Genomic DNA, 18210 nt, shown 5'->3' on the forward strand with positions numbered 1-18210 from the left:
CGGCAGCAGAATGTAGTAAAATATAGTTAAGGCAGAATATATGTACAGAATTTGTTAAAAAATGCCATTTATTTAACTACAACTCGCTGAATCAACTCCCTGAATTACTCAACCATGGGTCATGACCACTGAGAGATTTTGGGCATGATAGTTTGAGGAGTACTTTGTCTACAATTCAGCTTCGGATGTTGTTGGCCTACAATTCCCATCAGCTCTAGAGTATAACCGACAGCAGGAATGATGGGGGTTACAGTGTAACCAGTGTAGCTTAGTGTGTTTCATGCTGAGCAACAGCATGATGTAGTGGTTTGAGTGGACACTAGGGGAATAGCAATCAACCTCCACTCAACCATGGAATCCTGCTAGGAGATCTTGAGCTAGTCACACTCTCTCAGCCTCAGATGGAGGCAAGAACAAATACTCTCTGAACAAATTCTGCCAAGAAAACCCCATGACAGATTCAGCCTAGGGTCATTGTAAGTCAGAAATGTGATGAAGGCACACAATAAGAATATCTAATACAGGTAGCCCAGAGAAAGGGAATGTGTGATGAAGTCCTGCATTGCAGTGCTGCAGCACATGGTGCAGCTTAGAGAAATAACTGCAACTGAGTTCGATTTCCATTTAAGACTTCCATTCACCCACAAAGCAGAGCTCAGTTTACAGCAGAGGGTTATTCTAGGCCAGATTTGTAGCTGAGTGGAGGATGCTACAGTTTATGGCATGATGTAAAGATCATAAATACCTCCCAATCCCATTGTAGTTGCCTTGCTGTTTTGCTATAATGTTAACTTCAAGTTGTTTTGTATTTATGATGATCGTAAGGCAGACCTATCCTGTGGTTGTTCTTGGCAAGATTTATTCAGAGGGAGATTGCCCTTGCTTTTCCATTAGGCTGAAAGGTGTAAAATGCATAGGGTAACCACATGGATTTTTATGGCTAGGCAGGGATTTGAACCCTGTTTTCCAAAATCATAGTCCAGGGCTCAAAGCACTGCACCTCAACGGCTCTCCATTGTTGCTGATATAATTTAGAGGAAAAATCAACAACAAAACCAGTATATATTTATAGTTTCTCTTTTTAATAGTCTGATTTTCATGTTATTGATAGTTTAATTAAATTTTTACTTTTGTATAAATAACATCATTTTAAAGGTATATTTGTAGTAACTCTTACAAGCTGTTTTGAATTTCAGATAAAAGAAAAGTGTAAATATGATGGTGATAACCCTGACAATTTCTGTCACAAAGATGAGGGTCTCCCATCTTAAGGACAGGACTTACATAACACCATAAGCTGTCTGACTACAGTTATGGTAAAATCCCAGCTCTCTGAATTTGTTACTTGAGAGCAGTGCTCACTTTCAAATCAGGATGAATGTCTGAAAAAAATTCTTTCATTAAAAGCCCGAAATCTAGACAGTATGGTATCCTTATAGTTGCTTCTGATGGATCTGATCTGTGCTGTGGTCGCACCAATGGAAATACAGCCAACACAACTGGAAATTCATCTAAGTCAGTGGTTCCCAACCTTGGATCCCCAGATGTTTTGGCCTTCAGCTCCCAGAAATCCTAACAGGTGGTAAACTGGCTGGGATTCCTGGGAGTTGTAGGCCAAAACACTTGGGGACCCACAGGTTGAGAACCACTGATCTAGGTCATAGTGGTGGGATAGAATATTAGGAATGCAACTCCAGGATGCTTTTGTCTCAGGGTCAGAACAAGGATCACAAATATAAATCTTTGTAAAATTCAATTTTTTCATGCAGTATCAATTAATTTGGCAATTTCCTCCCTTGCTGTAAGTTTCCCCCAGTTGTAGTTTTTACATGCTGTTCAGGACCTTGGATAGCTCTTTTGTAATTCAGATTAAAATTAAGGGTGAATTTAGTGCTTCTTTGACACAGGGGCTACCAGCCTCATTATGACTACCAGTTGGTGGAGGCCAAGAAAGTATCATCCTGTGTTTTGCTTGTGGGCTTCTGTGAAGTATCCTGGTGACTGTTGGATGAAGGATGGAAGATGATTGTCTAGATGGAATCATAGATCCAACCAGTGACCCTGCTGGCTGAAGCAGCCTGGGAATTGTAATCCTAAGGGTGATTTTCCAGAGATCCATCCAGACTTTGAATCTGGTCCAACAGAGTTTTTATTTTCCTTGTTGATGGAGTCTATTTAGGGATATCAGATTGAATTAAGGGTCTTCTGTATGCAAAGCATGTGGTTGGTCACTGAGCTGTGGATACTTCATTCATCGGATGCAGTACAAGGAGCTCATATAAATCCTGTCCCCAAGCAGCAGCTACCAATCCCTGGGTGAAGACTTAGTGTTTGGTTGCTGGGGAAAATTATCAAAGGCAAAGAGGAAAAATAAGTTAGTAATCTTTAAAAGAACAATTCATTTGGGGTTTCTTTCTTTTTTTTAAAAGCAGGAATTACTGCATTTAGCTAAGAGGCAATTGTTTAACTTGGGGGGACGGTACTGATGTTTTGTATAGCAAGCCAGAGGTTCTTTTGGAATGCTGCTAATGCTGGAACACTCATTTGTGCAGTTAATTTTTGACTGCAGGAAGGGTCCTTTTCATTCTAAGGAAAAATTACACTGATTCTCTAAAGTTAATAAGCTGCTACTTAGCAGGGAGTCATTTCTTTATGGGATCACATTACCTCCACCCCCCTTCTTTCAGTGGTTTTGTTAGGTAATTTTTTTTCAGCTTTTGTGGGAAATGAAGAAGGAGGGAAACTCACTCAATCCATTACTGCGGTACTTGCTTTTCTGTTCTCGCTATTCATACTGCCTACACAGACATCCTGTCCCTAATATATTTCCCATAGCTTGCAGATCTTAAAATCTATTTTAGTGGAAAATTAGAAGTACACCCTTTGTGTGTAAGATAGATATCACTTCTGCAAACTGTCTGATTTCTGTTATTTCCATTATTAGGAAACCTGCATGGATAACATGGATCTTTTTTTTAAAAAAAAAATGAAATAAATAGATCCTTGAGAAAATCAAGCCTGAGTTCTCATTATAAGCCAAACTTATTAAGCTTAGGCTACTGTACTGTGATCATTACATGACAGTATATGTTTCATAGGAAAGATTGAAAGTGGAAATTGGTAGGAAAAGAGGAAGACCACACTTCATATGCATGCATTAAATCAAGAAAGCCATTATTCTGAGTTTGCAATGCCAGAGTTGAGGACTGAGCCAGTCCCTTCAAGGATGACATCAATCCATCTTGCCCTTTGTCGGCCTCTTTTCTTTTTTCCTTTCATTTCCCCAGCATCATTCTCTTCTCCAAACTTTCCTGTCTTCTCATGATGTGGCCAAAGTACTTCATCTTTGCCTCTAATATCCTTCCCTCCAATGAGCAGTCAGGCTTTATTTCCTGAAGTATGAACTGATTGGATTTTCTTGTGGTCCAAGGCACTTTCAGAATTTTCCTCCAACATCACAACTCAAAAGCGACTATCTTCCTTCCTTCAGCCTTCCTTATGGTCCAGCTCTCGTATCTCATTCATTAGGTCACTGTAAATCAAAATTGACTTGACAGTGAATGACAACTAATAACCATAATATTAATTTTAGCTCGACTATATCAAGCAATGAAGCCTTGGTTCATTCAAACATTGTCCCCATTGGTGGCTACAGTCCAGGCCTCATTTTGTCCTCAGTCTACACCAGGGTTGGGCAGAATATGGCCCTCCAGATGTTTCCTGGGGCTGATCAGAATTTGAGTGCAACACCTGGAAAGTTGTACTTTGCCCATCTTTACTTTGACAATTGATTGACAGACTGATACAGAGTTTCATGGAGGAAACTTCTAGCCCAACAAGAAGAGACTATAAATTGAGTCCAGGGCTTTTATACATGCAAACATATATGTGACCATAAAGCTATAGCTTCTCCCATTAGGAGACAGACCTTAGCTTTATGATCAAACATATGTTTGCATACAGAAGGCCCCAGATCCATTAGGAAAGAGCGATGGAACAGAATATGATTTAGGTCAGTGTGACTCATGGTGGTGTCAATACCTAAGTCATTGGCTGCCACCGCCTATTACATTTTTAAATAAGAAAGAAAATGTACCAGTGGACATAAATATGGTGCTGGTACCTGACACATTGTCGGCATAATGAATAATAAAGAAATAGATACATTTCCAGTCCTCAGATTAGCTTGAGAAGCATTGTTCTAAAATGATGGCCTATTTTAGTTATACCCATACCCCATTCTTTCCCTTATATGGGCCCCCAAGTGGCTTATAATATATACTGTATATACTCAAGTATAAGCCTAGTTTTTAAGCCCTTTTTTAGGACTAAGAAAAAAACCTTGGCTTATACTCAAGTGAGGGTCCTGGTGGGCTTATATTCAGGTCAGCTTATACTCAAGTATATATGGTATATTTATTATTTTTCTCTAATATTATTGGTATTATTACATTTATTATTTTATTCTATTAATTATTATTACATTTATTTTTTACTCTATTATTGTTACTTTTACATTTATTTTACTCTATTTTTATTATTATTAATGCATTTACTATTTTACTCTATTTATTATTACATTTATTATTTTACTGCATTTATTATTATTATTACATTTATTATTTCACTCTATTATTATTAAAAGGATATATAAGCACATTCACATTGAAGAAGATGAAAATAATGATTTAATCAGAGTTGAGCAGTCATATCTTAAATTACAGTTTGATGTAAAGATTCAAAAACATTTAAACTACTGATGCCTCAATTAATGTAATTTTATTGGTATCTCAGCTTATACTGGAATCAATGTTTTCCCAGTTTTTTGTGGTAAAATTAGGTGCCTCGGCTTATATTTGGGTCGGCTTATACTCGAGTATATGGGGGTATATGTTTTTTAAAATAGCTAAAATGGATATGTAATAATAGTTAACATTCAACCCAATTAAAATACTATTTTAATTGTATTTTAATTGGGTTGAATGTTGGCTGTGGCGTTGGCTGTGGCGTTGGCTGTGGCGTTGGCTGTGGCGTTGGCTGTGGCGCAAGCTGGTGAGCAGCCGGCTGCAGCCAGCTGAGACCAATCACTCTGACCAAGAGGTCATGAGTTCGAGGCCAGCTCGGAGCCTGCGTTTGTCTTTGTCTTTGTTCTATGTCAAGACATTGAATGTTTGCCTTATATGTGTAATGTGATCCGCCCTGAGTTCCCTTCGGGGTGAGAAGGGCGGAATATAAATACTGTAAATAAATAAATAAATAAATAAATAAATGAAATATTTTAAAACAATTAAAAGCAGATGATTTTCAATCCTCCAGATGCTTTGAACTTCAGTACCTAGAGTTTTTGACCATTGGCAAAGCTTAGTGGGGCTCCTGGGAACTGAAGCCCTAAAATCTGGAAGACCAAAGATTGCAAACCATTGAGAGGAGAGTATGAAAGGAAATCCTACTTCATTACATGAGTAAAGATGAAGCCAACGATGGGTTATGTTTGGAAATTTCTGCTTCTTGAAAGGTCAGTTGAGTCTTACATTGAGGGAGACGTTTGACATGACAGCTAGGGATGCACCTATGGCGTTTCCTCATCACATGTTTCAACCATTCCCAGCTAAGCGGGGAGCAGTATATCTGGTGGCTTCCAACAATGTATATCTCCTCCAGAAGGCAAGGGTTTTTTTTTAGCTCTTTCTGTGCATGCATTTCTAAAATGTGCTAATGAAGAAAACGAACAATTCATCTTCCCTGTTTTAATCAAGGAATGTGTGTGCAAACACATTTAATAATCCTATTTGCTATTCATACTCATAATGAAATATTCTTGGAAGGAAAAAGAACAACCGTGAGATGCTCAGCACATATTTTCCAGGCTTGTCAGGTAATGAATTCCAGGCAGTGAACCTTGTCTAAGCTTGGCTGGTTTCTTCTTTCCATATGGGGTTTTGTATATATGAAAAGACACCCTTGCCAAAGGGCACGGATTCAGGCATGCTGGCAGAGACAGGCTTCAGATGGTACAAACTGATTTGGCAAGTTTATTTGGGTGACTCATAGCAAAGATAAAAGAAAGATGAATGGATTTCAGGGAGTTTGTATTATCCACTACCCTTGTCAAGCTTGATATTTATTTGTTTCCTTCCTACATTTAATTTATATTCCATTTTTCTCTGAATATGATAACCAAGTGGTTTACAGCACAGGCTGAAATAAAATACAGATAAAACAATTTATAATACAATGTTTTGTTTTGTTTTGTTTGTTTGTTTTTTTAAAAAAAAAATCAGGAATCCTATCAAAACCAATACAGTAGAGTCTCACTTATCCAACATAAACGGGCCAGTAGAATGTTGGATAAGTGAATATGTTGGATAATAAGGAGGCATTAAGGAAAAGCCTATTAAACATCAAATTAGGTTATGCTTTTACAAATTAAGCACCAAAACATCATGTTATACAACAAATTTGACAGAAAAAGTAATTCAATATGCAGTAATGCTATGTAGTAACTACTGTATTTACGAATTTAGCACCAAAATATCACAATGTATTGAAAACATTGACTACAAAAATGTGTTGGATAATCCAGAACGTTGGATAAGTGAGACTCTACTGTACTTTTAAAACATAGTAATGAAGATAAAAGTATTAGACCCAATTATTCCTAGAATGTGGTTTCAGTTAAATATGCAGAGCTTCTGGTGGAAATTGACTACAAAGTAATGCTGGGACCTAAAGAGTTTAAAGTGCATCTACACTGTGGAATTAAAGCTGTTTGATACTATTTTAACTTCCAACTCTCAATACTATGGAGTTGTCCTTTGGAGTGACTTCAGCACTCTTTGGATGAAAAGAATGAAGACCTTGTAAAACTACATATAGTGAGTGATTCCATAGTTTTGAGCCATGGCAGTTAAACTGTTAGTTTTTGTGTGTGTGTGTCAGGAGCAACCGGAGTTGCTTCTGGAGTGAGAGAATTGGCCGTCTGCAAGGACGTTGCTCAGGGGATGCCCGGATGTTTTGATGTTTTTACAATCCTTGTGGGAGGCTTCTCTCATGTCCCCGCACGGAGCTGGAGCTGATAGAGGGAACTCTCCCCGGGTAGGATTCGAACCTGGCAGCTTGCAGATCAGCAGCCCAACCTTCAAGTCACAAGGCTTTAACCCACTACTCCACCAGGGGCTCCAGTTAAACTGGTGTCAAACTGCATTACTTCTGCAGTGTAGATACATCCCTAGAGAGGTATTCTCTTATGTTTAAAATGAGGGTCCTGAACCCATCATATGGGAAAGGCTGATTTTATTCACTAATTGCTAGTTTGTGGATTGCTCTCTACTAAATTAGATGCATCATATAATAATGATAACTCCTTCTTAGCTAGATCCTTCCCTTTCTCTCTTCCTGCATCACTCTATCCTGCAGCTGTTATTTCCCGTTCCTCTTCCTTCTCCATACTTTGCACGTTTTACAAAAATATTAATATTACTGTGAGTCCATAAGGCAAAAATACCACACAACAGCTACAACATTATGAGTTTTTGCGTGTTGGGAGAGGGCAGGAGGGCGAGCTAAAAGTTCTCAGCAAGTTCTGGTTTGGCCATGCTTTCTTGGTTAATCCTGGCTTATTAATCACCACTATCACAACATATGGGCCTATCAGGGTAAAAAAAATAATAATCACCAGATCACGAAGAACGACTCTCTTCCAACCTTAGCTATCCTTATTTCACTTCTTGTAATGGTAACTTATATCAAGAACTAGTAAGGACGTATTTTACCTACAAATAAATACATAAACAAAATGTTCCATCAGAAATTGTTCTTTGTACTTTATATAAACAAAAGGAGAAAATATTGGAACAAGACACTAAGCAGCTGTTAAGTCAGGTCAGCCTACTTTTCTACTGTGGACCCTTAGAAGTCTGAAAGATGAAAGGGACTTGACTGTAAGTCCCAGAAAATTGCAGGCTGAATGCAGGGAAAGATGTCCCCATTGGGTTAGAGCCTTCTTAATTTAAACTACTTTAACTTCTTTGCACTTATTTTTAGCAGCTGTTTGAAAAATAATTACTCAGATATCATTCATTTTCTTTTCCTTTAAAAAAAACTTTGGGATATTAAAAAGAATACATTATGCAGTATAAAAGTGTGTCTTGGGAGAATAGCAATAGCTTCAAAATGCGCAGTGTGAAGATATTCTGACATTATGCTAATTCTAAAATTCAGACTGGACACTCACTTTGACATAAAAATATTCATACTGACACAGAGCTTGGGAATTGTATAGTTTTTTGGTACAGCTCTCAGGTTCTTCACACGAACTCCAAACAAGTAACTTTTCCAGGCTCTATATTATAGTAAGGCTGTCCCTGAGTTACAAACATCTGACTTACAAATGACTCATTGTTAAGAATGGGGGTGAGACAACAGGAAGTGAGAGAAATCTACCCCTAGGAAGAGTAATTCACTTTTGAAAGAGTTAACATAGGGGAAAAGGTGTCTCCACTGAAGCTTTATCACCAATTCTTGTTTCTAAAATAAGCCAAATTTTTCAAAATCCAATTATCACAGGGACCAAAAATGAGGTGAAATCTTTTGAATAGGGTCGCAGATAGCAAAACAAACGCCACAGGGTTGTTAACCCTTCTCTATGCTATTCACAGCTTCCTCTCCCATCTTTTCCCCTCCCCCCTCTCTATATATACATACACACACATACACACACACACATACACATACATACTCCACCCTTCTCACCCTGAAAGGGACTCAGGGTGGATCACAATGTACATATACATGGCAAACATTCAATGCTATTAGACATACGACATATATAGACAGACACAGAGGCAATTTAACGTTCCAGCTTCTGGCTTCATGAGGGTATGCTCGATTCTGATCACAAGGGGAGCTACCGCTTCATTGTCCACTTATCATAGAATCATAGAATCATAGAATAGTAGAGTTGGAAGAGACCTCATGGGCCATCTAGTCCAACCCCTGCCAAGAAGCAGGAAATCACATTCAAAGCACCCCTGACAGATGGCCATCCAGCCTCTGCTAACTTGTGACACCGAGTCCTTGATGGAGTACTTCCTCATTCTTCTGCATGCTGCTGGAGATTTTATGGCATTGTAAATTAGTTAAATTAGCCTCCCCACAAAAGCGGTACCTAAATTCCTACTTGACAGATGCAAATGTCTTTCGGCTGCATCAGTCAACAGCAAGCTAGACTATTAAATGGTCAGGAGCTTACTCCAACTCGGGCTGGCTCATACTCATGACCTCTCGATCAGTAGTGATTTCTTGCAGATGGCTACTAACCAGCTACACCACAGCCCGGTCCGTGTGTGTGTGTGTGTGTGTGTGTGTGCACACCTTTTAAATTTTAATTTTAAATTTGTTTTTAAATTTTGTATTATATGTTTTATTACGTTATGTTATTGTTTTTATATGAACTGCTGTTTTAATGTATTGTGCCAGGCATTGAATTCTTGCCTATTATTGTAAGCTTCCTTGAGTCCCCTTGGGTGAGAAAGGCGGGGTAGAAATGCTGTAAATAAATAAATAGATATACCTGCAGAACCTATCTGGTTCAAAACTTGGGGACTGCCTGTATATGTGTTTGCTACTGTCAGCTTTCCCTTATGGTGGCCTTATGAATCAGAGGCCTCCAAGACACCAGCCCTGCTCTGTTCATAGAAAACTTAAGGTTATGGTTTCCAAGACTGAGCGTATCCTCCTGCAATGTGGTCTTCTTTCATTGAATAATACGAGGGTTATCTAGAAAGTTGATTACGTTTTGGAATTAAAAATGAACAAAATATAGGAGAAAACATTTACCATATGCAGTTGAAAGCCACACCCAAATATCACTTCTCAACATAGTTGCCATTCAAATCTAGGCACTTATCATAGCAATGAATGAGTTTGGCAACTCCTTCCCCACAAAACTCTGCCGGTTGCATCATCAACCAGCTGGTCACCCCTTACCCGCAGCTGCGTATCGTCGCCAAAACACTGCATGGGATCTGTAGAACTCTCCTTGCAGCATCCCATTTCAAATGTGAAATTAACTTTCTCCATTATCCACTTTCCTCAGCCATACATAAACATCAGAAATTTGAGGGTGTATCAGCCTGATTACCTGATAATGAAAGATACGAACTTCTGATTGAAAGGGGTTTGTCCTTTCAGGGCTGGTACATTCATTCGTCAATTTATCCACCTTTTGAGTAGCTGAGTTTTGGAACAAGATGGTTGTTCATTTCAAAACTTGGATAGTAGTCTCAGAAAGTCATCAGTCAATAAACATAAAGGAAAAAGGGAAGAAACAGTAATTTTATGTTGTATATATTAGAGATATTGCTTGCGTCTTCCTTGTCAGTTCAGATCTGACTTTTTTGGAACTCAAGATCATTGTTTGTGATTATATAAAGAAAGATCACAATATTGGGCTTGGCTTCACTTCATTTGGTTTGTGCAGGTTATTGTTGTCAATGAACATGAAAAGATGATACTTGATCAGCTGTCTGAAGGCTTAGTTGACTAGATAGACCTTGACTGGCATAGGCTGAGTCTCTGAGCTTGATGCCATGAGAGCTGCTTTGGAAAAGAGGTAGAGCTCCACAATGGCATATAGACTTTGTGTTGAGCAAATAGTCACCAATTCATTTACTAGCAACTCCAAATAGAACTGGTAAAGATTCCTTACTTAAAACTTGAAGTTAGCCAGCCAGAATAAATCAGCCTGGAAATGTATCTGGATTATTTGCTTTACAAATTGACTGAATAATTTTATATTTGTTTTACTTCTTCCTTCCCCAGGGGTATGTGTTAGATTGTTCACCTTTGGCAGGGCTGGCTGTTTTATGGTTGCTCTTTTACTTGTAAAATGCCGTGCGTGCTGGTGGCACTATATTAACTTTTTTTTTTCATCTCAGGAGAGATTTGAGAAACTGCTAGTTGCTTCTGGTGTGAATTGGCTGTCTGCAAGGATGTTGTTTAGGGGATGCCCGGATGTTTGATGTTTTTACTATCCTGTGAGAGGCTTCTCTCATGTCCTCACATAGGGAGCTGGAGCTGACAGAGGGAGCTCAACCCACTCTCCCCAAAGCAGGTTAATAAATTATAATTTATTAACAAATAAATGATAATAACTCATGCACATACTATTATACTGGATCCTTCAGCATTCCTGGCTAGAAAATGCGTACTATAAATTTTTCAGAAAAATGAAGAGTAAGCTCCATGTGCTTGGAGATGGAGTGAATTATTTTTAAAAACCCATTGTGTTTCAGGCATAAATAGATTGGCCTATTTCAGGGGCTATATCAAGATAAACAGGAATCATATATTTACTTAAAATCTTTTACAGAGGTAAATTATGAGCTGTAAGCTAATAAAATTGGATAGAAACTATTATTTAGATCACAGGCAGAATTTTCAAAACTTCCCATACACTTTCCTCATTAACTGGACTGATAAGTAATGAAGGATGACAACTGCAAGACGATTTATCATTTATACATTTGCACAGATGGTCAGAAGTGAAGGAGGAACTAGAAAATGTTGTGTGACAGGTTCCAAGGGCATCTGATACAATCCAGCTGGAGAGTTAGCATGTTATTTTTGTGGATGAAATGAAATTATTTTATAGTAATGGCAGAAGATTTGCCTGTTGGTGTCAATGTTTTTAGCATTAGGATCCATTCCGCCTCCTTTCTCATAAGCATTCTTTCCTGAAAAAAAATTTAAGATTTCAAACTGATTGATCAACAAGGCTCAATGAAAGTTTGGGTCATCCCAACCTGCAGCAGGTCTGGGCAGTGTGTGGGAACCACTGGAGGGTGACTTTGGTCTAAGTCGGTGGCTTTGGAATGAGCAGAGAAGGTGTCAGCGTATTAGCAGCGCAGCAGTAGTTGGATGGAATCAGTGGAACACAGAACAAAGAGACATCAGAGACGATGGTAAAACTATATACAAGTTTTACTGTAAGCAGTAATAATCAAGACAAACAGACTTGCAGACAAACACAGGACTCTCACTCTACACCTAGGCAGACAGGACTCGACACTACTCAGAACAGAACAGAACTGATGCAATCAGTAATGCATACACACTTGTGTCTGGACACTCCCCAGTTCCAGCCACACATCAAGGTCAACACAGCTTCTCAGCAATTAACTCTTTCCAGACTATAGTACACTCTGGATGGTGCAATCAGTATGCAATACAGGCAAGACACAAATTGCATTTAAACACCATCAATACACAAATCCCACATTAACAGAAGGGAAGGATGTGCATCGAGGTCTGAGGAAGGGGCTCCTCTGCCCTTTCCCCTCCCTGATTTCTTATAGGCAAGGAAAAGAGTACAGACAGCTTAATGGGCTGACAAGATAGGCTGGGGATCCCAGTGACCATGCCTGCAAACTTCTGGGTAACAAGAAAGGCAGGCAGCCAAGAAAGGGATCTGCAAGCATTAGAACTTTTCTTTTTTGACCCCACGGTATCATACCACTTTGCTTTTTGGAATAACTCAGAATAGTCCACGTTCCTTGCCTAGCCTGAAAAGCTCCAGCTGGGAGAACTGCCTAAAAATATTTGCATGGGATTTCAATGTTTGTATATTATTATTCTCGACTTTCAAGTTTCCTGGCTTTAGAACAGATGTTGAAAACAGTAGACAAATAATAATGCTACCAAGAAAAATAAAAATGTATGCAACAAAATTGGCCCTGTGGCCATATTCAGCATTCTTGAGTATCAGAATTCGAATATAGGAGGCTTGTCTCCCATATTTTGAAATTTGTATTTTGGTTGGAATTCAAAAATTTCCAAGTTGTGCTAGGGAGCATCCACAAGAATTGTTGTCTTGTGTTTCTAATTTCATTCACTGTATTCTCTGCTATATTTTATGATTGGTCATTAGACGGAAAATAGGGGGAAAATATGGAAGCCTACTGAGCCACACATCCATAAGGAAACCTCACTGAAGAGAGGAGACAACATGTGACCCTCTTGTTATCTGATGTATATACTTATGTAAGAGTCATACATACTCATGTATAAGTTGACCTCATGTATAAATCAAAGGCAAGCTTTCAGACCAAAATTATGGATTTTGCTATGATCCATGAATGAGGTGAGGTTAAATTTAGGAACATGTAACAAATGTTTTCCTCTCCTTTAAAAAAATACATAGGGGGCACATACTTGGGAAGAGGATCTATTCATTTGAGGAATGACAATGTGATGTGTGTGTGTAAATTGCATTGTTGACCTTAAAAAGTTCTCCATCAATACAAATACATTTAGGGAAAGGAATATAAATGAGGAAGAAGAATGAGAATGCAGCCCGTAAAAAGGGGGTGAAGGAAGTAGAGCAAGGAAAGCAACCTGCCTCTATTCTGGACTCAGCATGAAGGCAGTGATAAGGGACAGAGGTGAAAAGGTTTCCATGCCATTCGCCCTCTCTTGCCCAAATTGGAGAAATAAAAGCAATGCTCAGAGCATGCACATTCAAGATTTGGGCTGCCACTTTAGTATTGTCTCATGTCCTGAAATTTCAGGTCAAAAGCTGAGAGGTAGTGATAGCCCTTTGTTATCTGTTAAGAACCAGCCTCAATTGCTTGCAGCTTGTCATTCAAATACATGGAGAGAGCACTTATCTTACTGTGTGGAGATTCAGACTTAACTCAGATGTGTCAAACTCCAAGCGTGTAGGCTGAATTTGGACCACCATGTCATTTTATGTGGTCTTCCAGATACTGGACTACAATTCCTGTATTCCTTGTCATTAGATATCATGACTACAGCTGATGGGAGTTGTGATACATTAACATCTGAAAGGCTGCAGCTTGTTCTGTTTAGTCAGGATAGTGGGGTTTGAATTTACATGCAAGGCTTGTGAAAATGATGTCTGACATTAAAATGCCCTCTAACCCTTTTCCAACCTCAGAGCCACAAGTGCTGTTGGCTTGCCATTCCCATTATCCCAGTCAGCATGGTGGATAATCAAAAGTGATCAGAGTTGTTGTCCCATAATATCTGGGGTCCCAAACTAGGTAAAAACAAAAGAGCACTGGCGACTATGTAACTTTGAAACTTTATTTTTCTGCCATAAACTTCCTCTTCCCAGGACAAAGTTTTTGCATTCTACTCAAGGGTCACCTTCTTTTTTAGGAACTGACCAATTAGGAATAAGCATCTAGAACCCAGGAAAAAACCCAGTTAAAAATTCCATGATTTCCAACTGAAGGGACATACAGACTTGCGAAGATCCAGACAGTTGGCTAAAAACCGCGATATTTCCGCACCTGGAAATCTTGTGTTTTTTGCCTCTTGTAGTGATTGCATCCGGGTTTACAGGGAACAGCATCTGGCCACCCTCCTGATTGCTGCGTGAGCTCCTGGGATAAAGATACTGTCTGGACAGGCCTCCATAGTGAGTCTTTGCAAGTTGCAATGCCTTTGGAAATTGTAGCATGTTGCTTCTCTACTAGGTAAGATGGAGATTTGCACATATTTCCGACCTTTTGCCTGGAGATGAGCCCATCAAAACTGAAGAATTTGAACCTTCATCATGAACCATGAAAATTGGAGATTTAAGCTACAATCCTAAGGCAGTAGGTCTCAACCTGGGGTCCCTAGGTGTTTTTGGCCTTCAACTCCCAGAAATCCTAACAGCTGGTAAACTGGCTGGGTTTTTGGGGAGTTGTAGGAGCCCCGGTGGCAAAGTGTGTTAAAACACTGAGCTGCTGAACTTGCAGACCGAAAGGTCCCAATAGGTACCAGTCTGGCGGGAAGGTAACAGCGCTCCATACAGTCATGCCAGCCACATGACCTTGGAGGTGTCTACGGACAACGCCGGCTCTTCGGCTTAGAAATGGGAATGAGCACCAACCCCCAGAGTCAGACATGACTGGATTTAACGTCAGGGAAAAACCTTTACCTTTACCCAGGCCAAAAACATCTGGTGACCCTAGGTTGAGAACCACTGCCCTAAGGGATGACAACCCTATCCCAAAAATTCAGGGATTCAGAGATGTCAGGTGGCAATGGTGCAATCTGGCAAAAGCCTTAACATTTGATTTTATATAAAGTGGTCCATAGTTATGCTGGAAGTATAATTTGTTTGCGTCTTTTGGAAGGCTCACTATGAAGCTCAGATTTGAACAGTGTTGCTATCTGCTTATCGAAACTGATAAGCACTCTGTGGAGAACAATTCTTATTCAACTTTCAGCATTGCATTTTGGATAGAATTTGGCCATTGGGAGTACTGAAGAGAGAAGAACTGAAACAAATCTTTTGTTTGTTAAAACTGAAAGCCCGTTTTCCTTCTTTAAAGCTGGAAATCTGCAATCTTTCGATTACAAAGGGATATCAACAGAGAACAAAGTGGTTTTTTCTCCTTTTCTCTTTGCCTTTCTCTTCCACTGAAAAATGGGTTTTGAGGGGAATGGGAAGAAAGAGGAAATCTCAGCATAGTCATAAAGGATTAAAAATTTGCACAAAGCCTTTCTAATTTTTTCTTCTTTGTTGGCAAAGAGCCATTGGCACGTTGTTTCACTAACATGCTTTAATTAGAATTAATTCATACTTTGCAATAACTATCTAGGAAAAAATCTGATGTGCTTGCTTTGAAGGAGATCTCTCTGTGTATATGTGTTTTAGCATGCAAAAACTACTAACCCACCAGAATACGTACTTAGTGTTTTGTGGGGATAAGCAACCAATAGCCCACAATGACAAACAGTGGGAAATCATTATTTGCTGGGGTTTGGTTCAAATATCTCCTGTGGTTTCCACAATCTGTCCCATTATACAATGATGTAGCAAAATATCATCTCTTATATAATGGCAAAGAACCCAAACAAATCCCAAAGAGTCTGGGGATACGTGATATGGCAGAAGGCTACAGCAGGGTACACTTACACATTAACATTGAGTTCAGAACATGGCAAAATCAAGGTTTACCTTCTGGATTTCTAAAATAATATTTTTGAACAATGGTTTGCTCCATTTATGGATGCAGAGTTTGTGGTTACTAAAGGCCAATTTGATCATGGTGTCCATTCATCATGGTGAGGCTACTGCTTCAAGTGACTCTATAAAATGACTTGGCAACATTTAAGAACAAACAACAAGCACAAGCAATCCTTTATTCCATATTTAGAGATTTCAGCTATGCAACCCTGACATTGTATTTACAGGCAAAACACAGTTAATGATGCCTTTGCTACCAAAGCTTTTTCCCTGAAGATTTTTGGCACTTGTGGCTGGAAGTGGGCTCCTTCCCACTCTTCCTACTCACTGAAGGAGAAAGGCCAGCAATGTCAGCTCACCCACCAGGCTTGAAACTGTAGTCATAAATCAGCTCCCTGTGTGCAGCAACGGATCAGCCAGGAGACTATATTTTCAAGCTGCTTATAAGGTTGACTAGACCTCAAAATTATTCACAACATTTTCTTGTAGTTTTGGGCTTTCATGTTTTTTCCCAATGCGTGGTGACTTAAGAGTACAGCATTTTCTTAGCAATATTTGTTCAATGTGTTGTTGAAGGCTTTCGTGGCCAGAATCACTGGGTTGTTCTGCATTTTCTGGGCTGTATGGCCATATTTCAGAAGCATTCTTTCCTGACGTTTCACCCACATCTATGGCAGGCATCCTCAGAGGTTGTAAGGTATATTGGAAAACTGAGCAAGGGAGGTTTATAAATCTGTGGAAGATCCAGGGTGGTAGAAAGATCTTGTCTATTGGAGGCCAGTGTGAATGTTATAATTAATCACTTTGATTAGTATTAATGGCCTTGCAAACATCATTCCTGCCTGGGGGAATCCTTTGGTCTGAGGTGTTAGCTGCCCCTGATTCATTCATGTCTGTAATTCCTCTGTTTTCAGAGTGTTGTTCCTTCTTTACTGTTCTGATTTTAGAGTTTTTTTATATACTGGTAGCCAGATTTTGTTCATTTTCATGGTTTCCTCCTTTCTGTTGAAATTTTCCTGTTGAAAATCCAACAAATGCTAAGTTCTAAATTAATGTAGTCTGACTCCACTTTATCTGCTGCCATGACTCTGTACTATGGAAAATCATGGAAAATGTGTTTTGGTGAAGCACCGGCATTCTGGCAGAGAAGCCTAAAGATACTACAAAACTACAACTACCATGATTTCATAGTATTGCACCATGGCAGTTATTTCTACATTTCCACAGGCATTATGCCTACATTCTGAGTCCTTAAACATAAATCCCAGATAATTGTGTTCAAATCTTTAATAAGATGCTATACATTAAATAATAAACAACAACAATAACAACACAGAGTACCTATTTTTGTATTGTGGAAGAAACTTACAAGTGGCTCCAAAATGTTCAAAATATTCCTCTTATGAAAGGCTTACTTAAACATTCAGATTGTTAGTTTTGAATACAATGTTTCCAGGAATATGATGAATTACTCTTTTTTTTATGACATATCCCTTTTCTTATCACATTAACTTCTGACTCAGATCTCCATTTTTCTTTCTGCTTCCACTTCACATATGCCTTGGTGTTTCATACTCCAAGTGATCTTTCCCTCAAGCCCGAATGTAAAACATGATTCATGGCCCATTAAAGCAGGTGTGCTTATTTTCAGCTGTGACATGGTGCATGCCATGGTTATCAACACCACACTGGGATTGCTGGCAGCTCTTTCCACATGAGTGAGTAACATGCTGTGCTAACCTTCACATAATTTTGGTGCTTGGAAGCACAAGTTCCCATGCCAGTGTGATTGCGTCAAAGAGGCAAATACATCTGGCATGAGAAATCTCTGACCCATTGGTATCACAACAACACATACAACTGGTGCTAGGCATTCATGGTCAGAGATACTCAAGATGTAATTATCTGCCCCATGTGATAAAGTTCAGCATCAACAAACTGTGGTCCTCACCAAGTCTTGAGATGCAAGATAATTTGTTTGTTTTACATTTTGGAGCTTGATAGATGTTTTGGGGACGGGGGGCAAAAACCTCCTGATCCATTGGGAATGCCCCAGTCCAGTATAGATGCTGGAACAGATTACAATTTTAGCAAAATCAATTATACAAATAGAACTGAAAGTAACATAAAAATGCTATGATCTTATATATATCTCAGAATCTAGCTTGCATTGAGAAAGGTCTATACTTATTGTACTGAATCAAAATTAAAGATCTTTTTCAATG

General features: G+C 39.0%; 2 protein-coding genes across 3 annotated transcripts in view; both read left to right on the forward strand.

Annotated features, from left to right (window-relative positions):
- The window catches only part of LOC100566857 (complement component C6), a 147809-nt gene that overhangs the window by 35103 nt on the left and 94496 nt on the right, over positions 1 to 18210 (forward strand). The gene's annotated exons all lie outside the window — the stretch shown is intronic.
- plcxd3 (phosphatidylinositol specific phospholipase C X domain containing 3) overlaps positions 1 to 18210 on the forward strand; it is an 86843-nt gene that overhangs the window by 35102 nt on the left and 33531 nt on the right. The gene's annotated exons all lie outside the window — the stretch shown is intronic.

The sequence above is a fragment of the Anolis carolinensis genome, chromosome 2 (genome assembly GCF_035594765.1).
Source record: "Anolis carolinensis isolate JA03-04 chromosome 2, rAnoCar3.1.pri, whole genome shotgun sequence".
Taxonomy (NCBI): domain Eukaryota; kingdom Metazoa; phylum Chordata; class Lepidosauria; order Squamata; family Dactyloidae; genus Anolis; species Anolis carolinensis.